The sequence below is a fragment of the Chrysemys picta genome, chromosome 5 (genome assembly GCF_011386835.1).
Source record: "Chrysemys picta bellii isolate R12L10 chromosome 5, ASM1138683v2, whole genome shotgun sequence".
NCBI lineage: Eukaryota > Metazoa > Chordata > Testudines > Emydidae > Chrysemys > Chrysemys picta.
The window spans coordinates 13,155,495-13,172,702 of NC_088795.1; the positions used below are offsets into that span (position 1 = coordinate 13,155,495).

The following is a 17,208-nucleotide window of genomic DNA, read 5'->3' on the forward strand; positions in this document are numbered from 1 at the left end:
ATTTCTTTCTAAAGAAAATTATTATTTGAAGGGATTGGTCTTCATGTCGAACGGGTACGTAATTTAAAGGTCCAGATAGCGTCTGCCAAAAGTTTGCAGGCGTTGAAAATGAAAGTGTGCTGTTCTTTATAAATGTTGGTTGTCAGTTTCAAGGTAACTACATCTACATCTCTTCTGCCTACCCCCTCTCTCTCCCCCCCGCCCCCCACGGTCCCTCAAGGGAACACACCTAAGCTGGCTCCCAGCTGTTATCTGTCTTGGATGGAGACCCACCCGTTTCTCCCTCCTGACCCAGGATTTTAAGGCTGCACAGCTCCCTTCTGTACACTGTAATATCGCCATCAACCCAGTCTGCCTAATTGCAAGCACATGTGCTCGGCTCTGAGTGCTATGACAAGTATATTGCCCGCCATTACAAGTTACCACACAGTTCTTTCTAAGCAAGCACTATTATTTTTAAGGTAAAATCATTACAGAGGAAACATATTTAAAAACAATAAATGTTCGTATGTTGCATGCTGAAAGCTTACCAGAGGTCATCTATGAGTCTTAACCCTGGTACACCAAAGTCTTTCCAACCCTGCTGTGAGGGTTGCCTTCCCCCCTCCCTTGGACAGAATGTCCTGTTCATTTCCTGGATCAGAAAGAAGGCCCTCAGTTCAAGCTCATTCTTTTATAGCAAAAGCTCTTTCTTTGTTGCTTAGTCTCCAGTAAACCCATCTTTAACCAGTACAAGCAAACCACTTTATGGGGTATTACTGCTCTAGAATTGTCTAGTCTCAGTGACTCACCTTAAAAACAGTGGGAGGTGATTATTTCCTGTAGGAGCTGTGGTAACCCTCCCCATGGAACAAAACACAATCCTAAATAAACCATTCATAGATTTAATACAATATGGTCCCCAAAGATATTGCATGTGATTGCAATATCTGTCTCAGTGGTTTCTCCAGTTTTCATAGGGCACCATCCTCAATTAATTAATTGGGTTTATAGAATAATCCTAGAATATGAGGGTTGGAAGGGACCTCAGGAGGTCATCTAGTCCAACCCCCTGCTCAAAGCAGGACCAATCCCCAGACAGATTTTTGCCCCAGATCCCTAAATGGCCCCCTCAAGGATTGAACTCACAACCCTGGGTTTAGCAGGCCAATGCTAAAGAAATAGGCCTCTGATTTTTAGTCATTCAGAGACCTCTATAGGCAGGTACTGAAAAATAAAGAGGAAAAAATGAATCGCTGTGTTTATGAACGGATACTTTTCAGCTGGTCAATGAGAGACAGATTTGTTTAATGAATATTATAGCGCACATTCTGTACTTAGTATCACGCCACCATGGGCAAAAAAAAAAAAAAAAAGAGAGAGAGAGTTGAGCTCTGGCATCAAAAGCAGAGTATCTTGGTTTTTGTTTGGCTGGTTGGTTTTTAATGAAAGACAGGTCTTTGAAAAGCAAAAGCTGACAGTAGTGAGCACCTAGGTGAGTCATGAAAACTATAATATGGGCAGTTTACCAACATCAGCCGTAAGTGAAAAGCTGAGGTGTATGAAACCCACAATGAAAGTGAAACCAGGTGTTTTTTGCTGCCTGTGTGTAAATTTTTGAAACCTTCTGTGAGGAGGTGGTCTGGATTTCATGATTATTTTTTTTCCTGGCAGGTTTGGAGCTACTTCCCAGAATTTGCTATTAGTTTCAGATTCATGTGAACCTCCCTGGGCCATTTTCTGGAACCCAATACAATTCCCAACCTTCTTAGCCAAAAATAAAACTCCAAATGTCTTCCCTTTTGTTTGGAGAAATATTGAAACACATGAAAGAAGAAAACAGGAGGAGAAGAGCATGTTAAGCTTACACTTCTCCATGTGCACAATTTAAATTGGTTTAGCTAGCCCCTGCTGAAGTATATGCCACTGTGGTTTCAGTGCTATTGGTACTCATGCTGCTAGATTATAGCTGACTCAGATATGTCTACATGTGCTGCAATCACACTTCTGATGGCAACATAGATTCCCAAAAAACAAGACCTATGAAGGAGGGTGGTATATATTTGGAATGGGAAAAACAAAGAATTTGAATTCTCCTGTATGTTTCAAGCTAGATGTCATGTAGCTTTAGTTCCTCGGGAAGAAAATTTAGGAGACTCTTTTCTTTTGAGGATCCTGTGTGTTGGGTATTTATTGGTTGATCTCATCCTCCTCCATCAAGACTGTTTGTTTACTGCAAATCTTATCATGTTTGTATTTGAGACTCAGAATCATTTTGCTATGGGAAACCCAGGTTTTCAACAGTTTCGTGTATTTAGACACTTACAGATTGACAATCTTCTGATCCAGTAAACAGCAAGGCTATGTATGATTGCAACACATAGAAAAGATCTGAACACAGTTCTGAAAGGACACACTAACAGACAAAGGAAGGCATGGCTTAGTGACGAAGGGATTGAATGAATCAGTTTCACATAACCAGCTATTTACATGTTTAGGTTTTCATATTGACTATCCCTAGATGACATTCTTTCCAGGTTGAGGCTGGATCGTGTTAACTCACGAGTGCAGGTCTTACTCCTGTGCCTTGTCCTATTGAAGTTAATGCACACCTACTGCGTTAGCCACCTGACAGAAAAGATCCACATAGGGCTTACATTATCGGAACACTAGGACCTAACCCGGATATAAAAGCATGGCATAGGTGCCGATTCAGCCCAGTGCTTAAGATTGCATTTACCTCTAGACATGTTCTTTAAGTTCAGATGTGCTTAAGTGAAATGGGACCTAAGTCATGGCCCTTAAGGTTTATTAAAGTAATTGAAGACATGATGTGTGAGTTAGTGTTTGCAGAGGTGGGCACTGTAGCTCACAAATGAATGCCCTGCTTCTCTGGATATTTTGATTTGCCTGGGAATGTGAGCTAACTATTTGGCCACAAAACTGAAGGGCAGGCTGAGCCAGGAAGAAAAGGTGCCATGTGTCTGATCCTTTAATAAGGAAAATGTATGGGAGCAACAGAAATGATGGGCAGGAGGGACTGATTTATGAGGAAGGATTACAAGCACTAAATAGACCAAGATTGATTAAGAGGTGACAAAGTGGAGACGTGATATCAGAATACATCTATTTGAAGGGTGTACACACCAAGGAGGGAGAGAAATCACTTAGTTTGGAGCACAGAGGAATCTCTAGGAGTAATGGGAAGAAATTAATCATGTAAAGGAATCCCCTGAGATTTGTCTCCTAGATGGTGGTGGGAGAATCTGACTATGCCCAGTTACTTGTGTTGGGTAACCCTTATGTCTTACATGGGGGGAGGAGGGCCCTACTCCTTGCAGGTATTCATCAGTCTCTTCCTGGGAGTTCACTGCATTCCCGGGGTGAAGATCTCCTGGATGGGCATTCCTCCTGTGGATCCAAGAGTCATGCCAACCGTCTCCTGTTTAGGGCAGTCTTGCTCCTCCCTTTCCCAGCTGACTACAGTTTACTGCCTTTTAAAGACCTCCTCCCTATCCTACATGATTGACCAGGCTGGAGGGGTGCGGCTAGCCCTGCTCCCGCAGCCTCTTGGGCAACTCCCTCCTCAGTGTGGGATCTATACACCCCATCACTGGATCAAATTTGTGACAATGGGATTTAGTGAGCTGTGGAATAGTTGCCCAGGAAAATCCTGAGCATTTGGGGCTTTTAAGAATAGACTGGACGATACGTTAGAAAAATGTTCTGCAGGATAGAATTCTACTTTAATGGGATGCATGCGTAGATGGTCTGATAGATCTTTTCTATCGGCAGTGTCAATGATTTCATGAAATATTGGGCAAGCTTTCAATGGATGGCCAACGTAGAGTATAACAAGGATGAGGCTTTGGCTAGTAATTAAACTCCCAACATTAATACAGATGAGGTTATTCACATGCCCAGGGAAAGCCTGGACAATGATTGAGTGCACCTTTCTGGTAGCTGTTGGGTTATAGATGAATGGCTAAAAAGAATATACAAACATCAGTGTTTTCAAAGGAGTCTAAGGGAGTTTAGGTGCCCCACTGTCACTGAAATTCAATGGGATTTTTGGTTTCTAAGTCCCTTAGGCTCCTTTGACAATACTAGCCAAAGTCTCTCAATGCCCACATCCTTCTCTGAAAAGGCAAATGATATTCTTTGGAATAGGGAAAGGATAAAATTAAGTAGCATCTCTCATGTTAGCTGAGAGCTGATGTATCGAGAGAGTATAGTGTGGGGGCATGGACATAGGATTTGGACTCAGGAGACTTGTTTAATTTTCAGCTCCGCTACCGACCTTGATAATGCCTGTATTTAGCAACAGACCTAAAACTAGCAGGAATAAAGGGATGTCTTGTGGCTAGGATGCAGGACTGGGAGATCTGGGTTCTCTTCTGCCACTGATCATCTGTGTGACCTTAAGCAAGACTCCTCAGCTCTGGGTCACCATTTCCCTATGCCCCTGTAATGGGTTCCCCCTCTGGGTGCCACCTGGAACTGGGGTCCACTGATCCCGCCTCACTCACCAGCCTAGGCTCCCTTTACACTGCACTGCTGTAACAGGCCCTTCAGCCCTCTTCAATACACATACAGGTAGGGACACACCCAGCTGTAGTTATATACACACAGGTTCTTCAACCAGCCCCTGCATGAGAAGGCACAGCTAAGGCACCTCCCAATTCCTAAGGCACGCACCCCCATCTGGAGTGTAAACCCAAAATTATACCACCTTGTGCTGCACATGGAACTGTACAGCGTAAGCTCATGAAATGTGCCAAGCAGGCTGAAAGTTCTTACGGGGCAAGCTGCACAGGCTAACAGCTTCGAAACCCCAGGTGTTCCATTCACAGGCTAAAAATCCATTTAGCCTGGGTCCAGCACTTCCCCCAGTTCAGTCTTTGTTCCTCAGGTGTTTCCAGGCGTCTCTTTGGGTGGGGAGTCAGTGAAGAACCGATATGTCACTGCCCTGCCTTAAATAGCTTTTGCATATGGCGGGAACCCTTTGTCTCAAAGTTGGGTTCCCACACCCAGTCAGTGGAATAACGCTGGTATTCCAAGATGGAGTCCAGTACCAGATGACCTGGTAGTGTCATAGCAGCCATGAGTCAGGCTGTTTACAGCGTCCTCAGGAAAGCTTCCTGGTGGGAGATTAGCTGCTTCTAAAGCCTATTGTTTTCACCTAATGGCCCTTTAACCTGAATGGGTCCTTCCCAGCCAGCCATCTAGACTGACCGCCTTTTGCCTAGTGGGTGTTCCCCAGGTGTAAACACTTTTGTAATAGATATAGTCAATATTCCTAACTTTCAGATACAAAAATGATACATGCATACAAATTGTATAATCATATTTAGTAAATCATAACCTTTCCAATGATCTCACATGACCTAGCTTGCGTAAGATACATTATGATTGTCATATTCATATAATAATCTCTATGAAGAATATGGGATGCAGTGTCATACCCCCTATTTTGTCTGTCTTGTGTATTTAACCTGTAAGCCAGGGGTTCTCAAACTGAGGGTCAGGACCCCTCAGGGGGTCACAAGATCAATACATGGGGCGGGGGGTGTCGTGAGCTGTCAACTTCCACTCCAAACCCTACTTGCCTCCAGCATTTATAATGGTGTTAAATATATTTAAAAGGGTGTTTAATTTATTAGGGGGGTTGCACTCAGAGACTTGTGATGTGAAAGGGGTGGCCAGTAAAAAGAAGTTTGAGACCCACTGCTGTAAGCTCTTCAGGGAAGGGCCTGACTCTCTCTGTATGTTTGCAGAGAGTCTAGCAAACTGGGACCTTGGCTGGAGCCTGTAAGCACTATTGTAATACAAATAATACAATAATAATTACATTTATTCATATAGCTGGACCACTCTTCCACCCCCCCCAGTGTTTGTTGCATGTGTAGTGGGAATATTTTGATGCTTTCACATGTTATGAAAACAGTCCGCATATGTTCAGCAAAAGTTTCCTGATCTGCTTGTAGAGGGGAAGCTTATTCAGCCAGTCATAGGGGACCCCCTTAGTTTCCTTAGGTTATCTTTTAGTAGTTAGTTTTTCTTGGCAGCTGCATAAACTTTATGTAACTGAGATTTTGACTTCATCGTTATTTTATTCATTTGTTCTGTAGTAGTGCCCAGAAGCACCAATCGAGGCCCAACTGCATTGGCCACTGTACACACCGTCCTTGTTTCAAAGAGATTACAGTCTGAGCACCTGGTCCTTAAAACACTTGTGCACATGAGTAGTTCCACTGAGAGCCAAAACTTCTTGCGTCTCGGATTTGTTCTATGTCTTTCTTCTAGACACTTTCCTCCAAGCTCTTTTCCAGTAGGAATATTCTGCATCAAAGAAATGCTCTTCTCTTACTAAGCTACTGTTAGCAAAGGGAGCTCTATGCTTACAATAAAGATTCTTCCTTGTATTCTGGACTCATGCGTTTCATTACAAGAGTCCCCCTACAGACCTCACCTTGGGAGCACAGTGATGCTTCACCTGACACTTACGTTTTCCTGTCATTTAAAACCATGTTTCTCCCCATCCACCCCATGTGATTCATTTAAACTTGCTTTTGTAGCTGGAAGAAGACTTATGCTATGCAATGCTCATTCTTGAAGATCTGCAGAGTACGACTGAGAGGAGCACTCATTAGACCACAGACTTTAGAGCAGCTACATTCAAGACTTCAAAGAGCTACGTGTGGCATTAGAATAACAAGCTGCATTTCACCATAGTAGCTAGAACAACACTCTAAAAACTAGGCTGCCATAAATGGGTGCTATATATATATACTGCTGCATAATCCAGACATGGGTCCCAAGTATGTTGCTACAAAGAGTTCTCATCCAGCTTTGAAGAAAGATCCACTGAGTGCAGGAAAAACTTGCCATCTTGTCAGGGTCAGAGTTGTCTACCTTGGCATTATCCACCATGCAACACCTGACCCAGTTTTGCCCCTATCATATAGAATGAAACTCAAGAAGTCCTGAGAAACATTTGAGCTACCACCTGGAGAGCCCATCTTAGCTGGTGAAAGCCCACAAAGACCAATTGTGCCCACTGCTAATGTAGATGATCAATGACACTTTCAAAGAAGTGAACCCACCAGCCTAACTGAAAAGTCAATACGCTACCCAATCCTGAGAGAGTCAGCTGAGAACATCTCCAGCTACTGCCCCATCTCCAGCATCTTAGACCGAATCATTGAGGACTGAAAAAACACACTTCTGCATCCATGTGACGTCTTTCCCCCCCACCCATCCTGAACGCTTTGTAGGAGGTGAAGAGAGGGGGGGCATGACTTACAGCTTTTTACTCTGCCCACCCTCTGCTCTGTTTTCACCCTATTTTTCATTGTGTTTTCCCTCTCTTCCCCATTCTTTGCTGCTATTCTCCCAGGGTTCCTAGGTGAAGTGGAAAAGGTCTAAGTCAAATTTTCGAGCACAGAAGGGGATTCAAAATCAGAGAAAATGAATTCCCTTGTCCCTACTTATTAGAATAGCCTCACATTTCAGAACTAAGGACAAATCAAACTTGTAGTAAAAAGGTCATTCGTGGATTAGTTTTTAAAATGTTATGCAGGATGCGCACACACACAACCCATTAATTTGTAGGTTTAGTATATAGATCTTTGGCATACAGTCAAAAAGGGGCCTCGTTGTTTGAAGCATAAAGACCAAATATTTTGCAACTAGTTTGCTTTAGGAGTTTAGTTTGGGGAGTCTTGCAAACCTGTGCAGGACTTTGTGAGCTGAAGTTAAAGGTTTTGTGAAAACTGTTCTGCAGCCAGTGAATACATCACAGAATGCACAGTTTATAGTGGATGTTTATAGTGGATACACATTTGCTATCCTCCTTTGCTATTCCTACAAAGAATAACTATCCCAGACTCTTTAATAAGTTTCCTGTTGTCTGACTACTGTCGATGAAATATGAAGCAGATAGAAGACAGATTGATATTCCTAACCTGTGTTGACCTAGACATGTGCTGTACTACTTAAAAGAATGTTGGCTAGAAGCAAACCTGAAGTTCTCACCACTATATAAATACTTTTCCGTATTCTTACTAGTTCTAAAATGATGTGCTGTATTTTGCTTCCATGGTAAAATGTTATCTGTGACTAATGTGTTAATAAATTAAGTATTGCACACATTTTATGATGGTATTCTGTGTTTGGCAAAAGCATGAAAAGGAAATTACTTGTGAGTGGGAACATTTACTTTTTTTTGTTTGTTTTCATTTATTTATCTTTGTGAAAATGAATGTGGTGTTCTTGAAAAATTCCAGAAAAGACAGAAGTAAGGCCACATTACTCAGACTGACCTGTATATGGTGCCGGCCTAATTTGAAAGGAACTCCTCCTGTGTCGTCTAGGGTAATCTAAAGTATATGACGTCTGGCAATTTCAAAGGAGTTTACGGGAGTTAAGAGCCAAACGTCCTTTGAAATTCAGACCCCGTTGAAAACCCAAGCTGATACTTTTAATAGCCCCCCTATCATTGATATCTAAACATAGATGGTAACTTGGGGTCTGATTTTTCTGTGGTCTTGTGTAATCATTTATGCTGGTGCAAAGTAGTGCAGAAGGGAAGCAATTAACCCACTTTACATTAGCTTTGCACTGTGTAAATGCCTATATAGGATGCAGGGCAATGGAAAATCAGGTCCATTCTGTGTTTTTGGAAAACAAACAAACAAACATTATTTAGACAGCACAACTTCTGTTTTCTTGAATGAAAATCCTCACTTTCCTGACATAGTCAGCAACGGTACATTCAAATATTGGATTTGAAAAACGCTATTTATCTCCTGATCCTTAACTAACCTGAAATACTAACCCTGCTTATTCCTTCTTTATTGTCCCTTTACATAGTGTGTGTGTGTGTGTGTTAGGCAGAATGTGGTCTATAAATATGTACACACTGTGTTAAGGGACAGTAAAGAAGAAATAAACAATGAGGAAGAGTGTACCTTTGTATGAATTTATGTATTTACATATATGTGTGTGCATGTGTATATAGCTATAGATATGTGTTTATATCCACACACACACACACACACACACACACACACCCACACACACACCCCACTAACTTTATAAGTTTAATTTTGCACAGACACCATTCTATTTTAATGGACAGTAAACTATAATTTAAAGGAAATAAATCCAGAGCTATCCTAAAATAAAAGTACAGTACTTTTAAGATTAATGACCATGTTTTGTAACTTTTTTTTTTAAATCTAGATAATGACGTAGGTCCATATATGCTGTCCTGCAGCGGGGCGAAAAAAGCCTCTGGAGATTCTCTGAGGTTCACCTCATACATTCTCTTCCATGGCGTGGGATTACTTTCACGTGGAGAGGCCAAGAGTGTAATTCTTCTAAACCTGTGGATCAGTGAGAAACCATACTCCCAGCTGGATGGATCTCAGGGCAGCCATAAAGAGGGCATGACCCACTGTGGTCTCTGGAACCCCTCCCCCAGTCACATAGCTCCTGAAGGAGCTCGCTGACTTGTGCCCTGATGCTACAAACTCTTCTGCATATGCTCAGGTTGAAGCATGTTGAGTAGCCCTGTTGACTTCAGTTGGACTAATTACATGTTTAAAATTAAGCATGTGCATCATTGTTTGCAGGATTGTGGCCTCAGCTATCACTGCTATGCTTGTGTCCCACTCCCCACTGCCGTATGCTGGAAGTTAATGCTGCTTCTAACCTCATTAACACCGGTCTGAAAATTCAGTGGAATACGGCTGTGTAGGCAGAGGAACATACTGCGTACGGTGACTGCTCCCTGGTCCCAGCCTTTGCTTGACTACCCTGCTCACTCAGAAGATGTGGCGTTCCCAAGGAGAAGCTTCTGCGGACTCCTAGAAAGGGGGAAAGTGTGCAACAGAGCCACCCCTTCTTCCCTTCAGTCTTGCAGAGCTTGTTCTTGCTGTTTTATTGACTGCCTTCTGTATCTCACTACAAAGCGTATTGTAGGGCCACAGGCTGCCCTGTGTCTGGTAATTAATGTAGTCTTTCATCTCCTGTCTCATACCAACCACGAACTTTAGGAGACCAAATGAAGTGTGGGAAGAGCTCTAGCTTTTGTCCTCCAACAGAGTGATCAGTTAAGGTGAGCTATTACCAGCGGGGGGGGCGGGATTTTTTTTTGTAGTGGTATCACTACCAAAAAAGTGTGTGGTTTTTTTTTTCCCCCCTTCTCCCCTCCCCCCTTCCTGCTCGTAATAGCTCACCTTAACTGATCACGCTCGTTAGTGTGTATGGTAACGCCCATTGTTTCATGTTCTCTGTGTATATAGGTATCTTCCTACTGTATTTTCCACTGCATGCATCTGATGAAGTGGGTTTTAGCCCACGAAAGCTTATGCTCAAATAAACTTGTTAGTCTCTAAGGTGCCACAAGTACTCCTGTTCTTTTTATTGTTGAATTGACTCTCTACTGGGCTGTCTAAGGCTCACAGGGTTAATTGCCTTTCTCTTTTTTTAATGTTTCAGAAGAATTCCTTCATGTGTTCTCCTGAAGTATAAAGACCAGCAAGAATAGGAAACCTGAAGGCGTGTGTTAATCTCCCGGTCAAGTACGGTACAAGCGGCTGCAGTGAAAGCTTCTGCTTGCTGCCCTAGAAATAACCCCAACCTTCCCCTGGTAAGATTACCCTCGGCGGGGTCAGAAGCTTAGTTCTAATTTTCATTTTAAGCTTGTGGTTTTTAACCCCTGTTCTGAATTGGCCTACTTGGATTTGTTGATCTTTTAAAGTGGATGGGTGTTTATTGGATAGAGAGTGGAGAAGAGAAGCCCAGAAATGAGACCAAAGGTTTATTTGCTCAACACTGTTGCTCCTTCATCTCACCTTATTGTTTTCGTGGCTTAACAGCTAACAGTCATTGCCCGCCATGCAAGGGCCCCAACAGTGTCAGGATTTTAGTTTAAGCAGCTTTGCGAGGACAAAGCACTCATGGTAATTCCTCCTGGAAACAGAAGTGTCACTCCTCCATCTACCCACTGTGAAGTGTCATGGACTTGATTCCTCGTTCTGTATAGTGAGATGAAATGGAGCCTGTGGCTAGGATTTTCAAAGTATTTTAAGTGGATTTAGGCACCCAACTCCCATTGGCCCCATTTAAGTGCCACTTGGGACAATGGGAGTTGGGCACCTTAACTCCCTTAGGCTGCTTTGAGAACCCCAGCCTGTGGCTTTTTAGCTTGCTAGTCCTCCTCACTCTGTAGTACAGGCTGTTGGAGAAGTCATGAAAAGACAGCAGGCTGTGTGCAGAATAGTTTGGAAGCTTTTGTATTTAAATTGTGTTTTGTTTTAGGTAAGATATATTTAGTAAGCAGTTACTATAAGATACAATCTGATAGGTTAGATTGTGGTCTTACACCCGGCCCTGTTCTCTGGACAGGTTGTAGGACCACAGCTGAGCTGCCCAGGAGCAGAGCAGGAGATGAATGGTGATTCAGACAATTCAGTCTGCTTCCCCTTTGCTCCAAGTAAGCTGTGCCAGTCCTTTTCCTGGTACTAATTACTTCTCCCTTCATGCTGGTTTAGCTGCACTAGCTGGCACGTTGAGAGGGTTGGAGCCAAGGCTCTGCCCTCTCCTTCTGCGAGGAGAAGTAATGACCCAGTGGAGGCTGCTCTCTTCCTGATGCTATGCCCCACAATTCAGGTGGCAAGTGCAGTGGAACAAGAGAACTTATGCTCTATGACTCCCCAGCATGAGTATGCAGCAAGGGTCATGAACATCCTATACTGATGATATGCTCCTCTTCTAAAACAAACTGCACCACAACTAGCATTTCTCCAAGATCTATGTGACTATCCATTTAGTGAACCAGAACTTGTAAGACCGTCTGTACTAACCACATCTGGGGACTCCCAATAATACTGCAGCCTATGTATCTCGTCACTCCAAATAAATAAACACAGTATCTTGTTCCAACTTAGTTAGTGACATCTGCAATATTTTAGATTTGGTTTATATTAACTTTTTATATCAATCTATCAAAGGTTAGAAAGAAGACTAATAACATCTATAGATATATAGATATACATGTGGCATATCGCTACTGAATCCTAAAGCAATATTATTTAGTATGGGTTTAATGTTCTTCTATGTCACCAGCATTTTCCTATAGTCTTACTCTGTTTGTCTGCTATGTTAAAAGGGTATGATTTCTGCTCGGTGTGCAATATACAAACTATGCTACCACAGTTGCAAATGTCAATTTTCATATCCTGTTCATTTTAAAACCATATGTATATATCGGGCATGTTTGAAATGAGATTATCCATGGCAAATGATTTGAAATAAATAAATAGGGACTAAGATTTTAATCAGCAAAATATTGCTGATTGTTGGCGATAAACAACTTGAATTGAACAACTTTGGAAGCTTTCATTTCTCCTTGTGCAAATTCCACTGTAGTCTTTGTCCTCTAGTTTGAAACCAAGTCTCCCTTCCCATTTCGTTGGGGGTGGGGGAGAGTAGTGGGACTGCATGACACTATACAAGATTCCTTTGTACGATAGTCTAATAAACAAAGAACCAAAGCTATCTTCAATGTGTGATGTGGTCTGTGTCAGAGAATAGCTTTTCTACGGTCATCTGAAATCCGGGTTATTCAGTAATGCTAGTACTGAGCCTGTCTCTCCCACTAGTCCCAGGATAACACTTGTCTTATTTACCCAATTCAGATGTATATGCTTGATGCTGACTAATGCCTATTGGCTTAAATGTACACCTTCACTGCAATATTTAACTGATTAAAATCTTAGTCCCTGATTATTTTATTTCAATCATTTGCTATGGAGAATCCCACTTCAAATATGCCTGACAAATAAGCATGGTTTTAAAATGAATGTGTCATGAAAACTAACATTTGTAACTGCAGAAACACAGCTCAGCCACATTGCACTTTGGGTAGAAATCAGCTCTTTAACAGGGACTATCCTGTAGTATTTTAAGCAACTGAAAATAAAGCTAGTTTCACTCCAACTATGGAGTCATATAGAGTTTCACATTGTGAAGGGTTACACAGGTTTTAGCTATGCAATACCCCCTGAAGTCAATGAAAGATGTGTGGCTGAATCTCACATAACACTGAAAAAGTAATAAACATCCAGAGTCACAGAGGCCCTGATTGGCTGTGTTATGTCCAGCTTTGTTGCCAATACTGGGGGAGAGATTTACAGTAGGTAATCAGTTCAAAGCTGAGAATTTGTAAATAGGGCAGAGTCCTCATTCGTGTTCTGAGGTTCTTGTTTCCTTAAACTGAAACTAATGTCACATTTTGTGCTTTCTTCTCTAACAGTGAGGTGAAATAATAGGTGGTAACTGGAGTTGATTTGGTTCAGCATGAAATGTTATCAACAGCTGATTTAAATTTTATTCTCCGGTTTTGGTTTTTTGTTAAGTGGCTGAAATCTCCATTGTCTTCAATGGTGGTGCTCAAGTGCTCAAAGTTGAGCATGTGGGTCAATGTTTGGCTGGATTGGAGCCAGAATGCATTGTCTGTTAAGTGCAAAAATAACTTTCTAAAATTATTGAATCTCTTTAGAACAAACACGCACTCATCATATCATGCAAGACTTCTGAATGTGGAGCATAGTTTGCAGATTTGCATTCTCTCTGTTTAAAATGCTCTTTGAGCCATTAGTAGTTTACAGGAATAGTCATGTCTCCTGCTGTGGTCAATATTAAAATGCTTACAACATAAGAGCACTGGCATCCAGCCTTAGGTTATTTTTATACTCATGATATGACCTTTGGTAATAAAATCAAAGAAATAGGAGCAACAAAAATGACTGATGTGGCTACATCCAGTGTATCATTTGAGCTAGGCTTTAGATAAAATCCTAACCCTGGGGAATAGGGAAGTTCAAATTGCAGCTGAACCAGTCACTGGGAAGTTCCATTTTATTGTCCTGAAAGACATATCCTAACATAGAGGAAGCCAATTAGCTTGATACTGTTAATTTTAAACTTCACAATGGAAATGAAAAATGTAGCTTTTTATTCTTAGGGTTTTTTGTTTTTTTGGCTAGTTGATCATTCTATTCATGACTGGTAAATGTCAGCCTAGATTCATGTAAACCATCTCCTTACTGGGCCTTTTATTTGTGTGAATCAGTGGCGGAAAAGAAATCAGGTTCATGGAAAATATAAGAGGTCCTCTTTTTCCCCACCTCCCCCCAGTTAGAAATGTGATTAATCACCTCTAAACAGTGGTTTTGGCTTTAATGGCAAGGGTAAAACGCATAGTTACTGGAGTGAGCCAGATGTATTCATGCCTCAGGGCCAAATACTGATAGCCTCACTCACAGTATAGTATTGGTAGTCTCCTTGATGTACCTGGGATTACTCATGGAGTAAAGTACTACCTCACATGACTAAGGGCATTGGAACTTGGCCCTTACTGAGGAACCTTGTGACTTCATTATTATTGGTGTCCTTGTTCTCACTCTTCCCTCCTTTTTGTCAGTTGATGACCCTTCTCTGTTGTTGACTTGAATTTACGTTGCATACTCTATGGGACTAGGGCATATTTCAACTTCATTTTGGTGTGTGGCATGGTTTTAAATGCTCAAAAAAAAATCAAGAGAAACTGGAGGGGAAAGTGGATTTGTAAAGGGAAACGCTTAATAGCCCATTGCATCAAGGTGTCAAGTCTTTCCTAGACTGGTGATGGGTGAACAATTATTCATCAAAGTTTGCCTCTTTATCTATTCATGAATTGTTTGAAAGCAAAGTGTGATTTTTTTTTTCTTGATTGTTTTTCTTTTTTTATATTTATTCTTTGTCAGCAGCTTGTTCAAAAGCAGTTGGTGTGAATATTCAATATGTGAGCTGTTGACTGCACACAGACTTTAGGTTACATGGTATATTTCTGTTCCCTGAATGAATGAGCATTACTCTTAAAATCAGGTTTTCAATGTAAATTCTCACATTTATATATTCAGAATGCTTCCACTAATTGTTTCAATAATTGCTTTAATTGTGCTATTTATGCAAACATTCCAGCTTAAATTGGCTTAAAAATTATATTATTGAAACATATTCAGACTTTTTGATTTGGCAATAGTCAGTTCTAGTAATGACCAAAAATGTTCGTCTCTAATGGTTGCTCCAAGATTTTAGCAACATTGCAACATTTGTCATACTTTCGTCACTATGTGACCTTCACCAGCTATGAAGTCCTGGGAATTCAGTGTTGCTGAAATCAAGGTCCCAAAGCCTGATTGGCTGACCTAAGAGAATGGTTTACTGTGGTAATTCCTGAAATTCAAATATGTGCAATCATTCTTCTACTTAATTTACAATAAATGGTTCAGAAAGAAGTCACTTTATAGGCAGAATAATGATAGCAATCCTATTATTTTTGCATAGGTAGGAAACAAAATTCTCTTGTGTAATGCTTCTCCCTGTGCCCAGAACTGTAAATCACCTTGTTCTTCCCTCCTCTGGCCTCTAGCAAGAGGGAAACTTGCTTATGGGTAACTGGGGTGTCAGTTCCCTGACCCTGCTAGCTGGTTAGCCACACAAACAATCTCCTCTGGGCTCTGCAAGCCTTTACTTTACCTTGCAGATTAACACTAGGTGTATCTCAGCAGCCGAACCCCTTTGAAGTGTTGCCATCAGAATGGCCATACTGGGTCTGATCAATGGTCCATGTAGCCCAGTATCCTGTCTTCCGACAGTGGCCAGGTGCTTCAGAAGGAATGAAAATAACAGGCAATCATTGAGTGATCCACCCCCTGTCATCCACTTCTAGTTTCTGGCAGTCAGAGTCTAGGGACTTCCAGAGCATGGGGTTGCATTCCTGAACATCTTGGCTAATAGCCTTTGATGGACATATCCTCCATGAATTTACCTAATTATTTTTTGAATCCCTTATAGTTTTGGCCTTCACAACATCCCTTGGCAACAAGTTCCACAGGTTGACACTGCATTGTGTAAAAAAACAACTTCCTTTTGTTTTGTTTTAAATCTGCTGCCTATTTGTTTCATTGGGCGATACCTGTTCTTGTGTATGTGAAGGAGTAAATCACACTTCCGTAATCACTTTTTCCACACCATTCCTGGTTTTATAGACCTCTGTCATATCCCTTCCCCCCCACCTTGTCCTCTCTTTTCCAAGCTGAAAAGTCCCAGTCTTTTTTCCCCTGGGATGTCCAGGTTTTCCGTTCCCAAGGGAAAGGCAGACACTTCATCTCCAATGACTCAACCTTGCATAATACTGCAGTACTAAGAAACTTATTTTTGTTTTCATTATAAATATCATCAGAGGTTCAAGATTCAAATGCTAGTGTGTAAAGATAATGGAAACAAAAGGGTTATATAAAAAACAAAATCATAACATGATTTCTAAGGAGATTAAACTTAATTTAGCAAGCTAGCCTGTCTGAGGAAGTTAATCTCACCCCAAATGTCCTTTGCAGCATTTCAGTCAAGCCTGGTTGAGATCCCGTTTTCGTGAATGTAACTGCACTGCCTGATTACTTCCTAGGTGCAGCTTAAGGGGGTGTCTTTTTGCCTTCTACTTCTATCCCCAAAGTTAATTGTTTGTCCTCAGATATAGTAACTCCCCCTCCTCCATTGCTTATTCTGTGGTGTGTTCTTCTCTGTTGCTTTCACATCCCCCCCACCCCCCCGTTGACTTAGATCACATCTTGTCATGAATGTAGTTGAGCAGCTATTTCTGCCTTTTTCATCTTTCTAAAGAGTTGTTGTTGTTTTTTAATTTTTATTTTATTTATTTATTGTTTGCATTGGAAGATGTTACTCCGCTCATTCAAGGGAGTATAACACTAATAGGACATATTCAGAATCACTACAACTGCGGGTGCAAATTGTCATGTTAACATATAATGGTACAAAAATGTGATGGGCTCAGAGGTATAAAATGCTCCTGAAAGGAAATCTGTACAAACAGATAGATATAATTGGAGTTAGATAGGGCAGGGAAAGAACATAGGAATGGCCATACTGGGTCAGACCAAAGGTCCATCTAGCCCAGTATCCTGTCTACCGACCATGACCAATGCCAGGTGTCCCAGAGGGAGTGAACCTAACAGGTAATGATCAAGTGATCTCTCTCCTGCCATCCATCTCTACCCTCTGACAAACAGAGGCTAGGGACACCATTCCTTACCCATCCTGGCTAATAGCCATTAATGGACTTAACCTCCATGAATTTTTCTAGTTCTCTTTTAAACA

The 17,208-nt window shown here is 41.5% G+C and overlaps 1 long non-coding RNA gene across 1 annotated transcript in view; it reads left to right on the forward strand.

The window, feature by feature from the left end:
• The window catches only part of LOC122174296 (uncharacterized), a 51,885-nt gene extending 39,966 nt beyond the window's left edge, over window positions 1-11,919 (forward strand). Inside the window, exons 2-3 of the long non-coding RNA XR_010601210.1 lie at window positions 10,486-10,636; window positions 11,541-11,919. This is a non-coding gene — a long non-coding RNA (uncharacterized LOC122174296). The remainder of the gene's footprint in view (window positions 1-10,485; window positions 10,637-11,540) is intronic.
• Window positions 11,920-17,208: the final 5,289 nt, after the last annotated feature.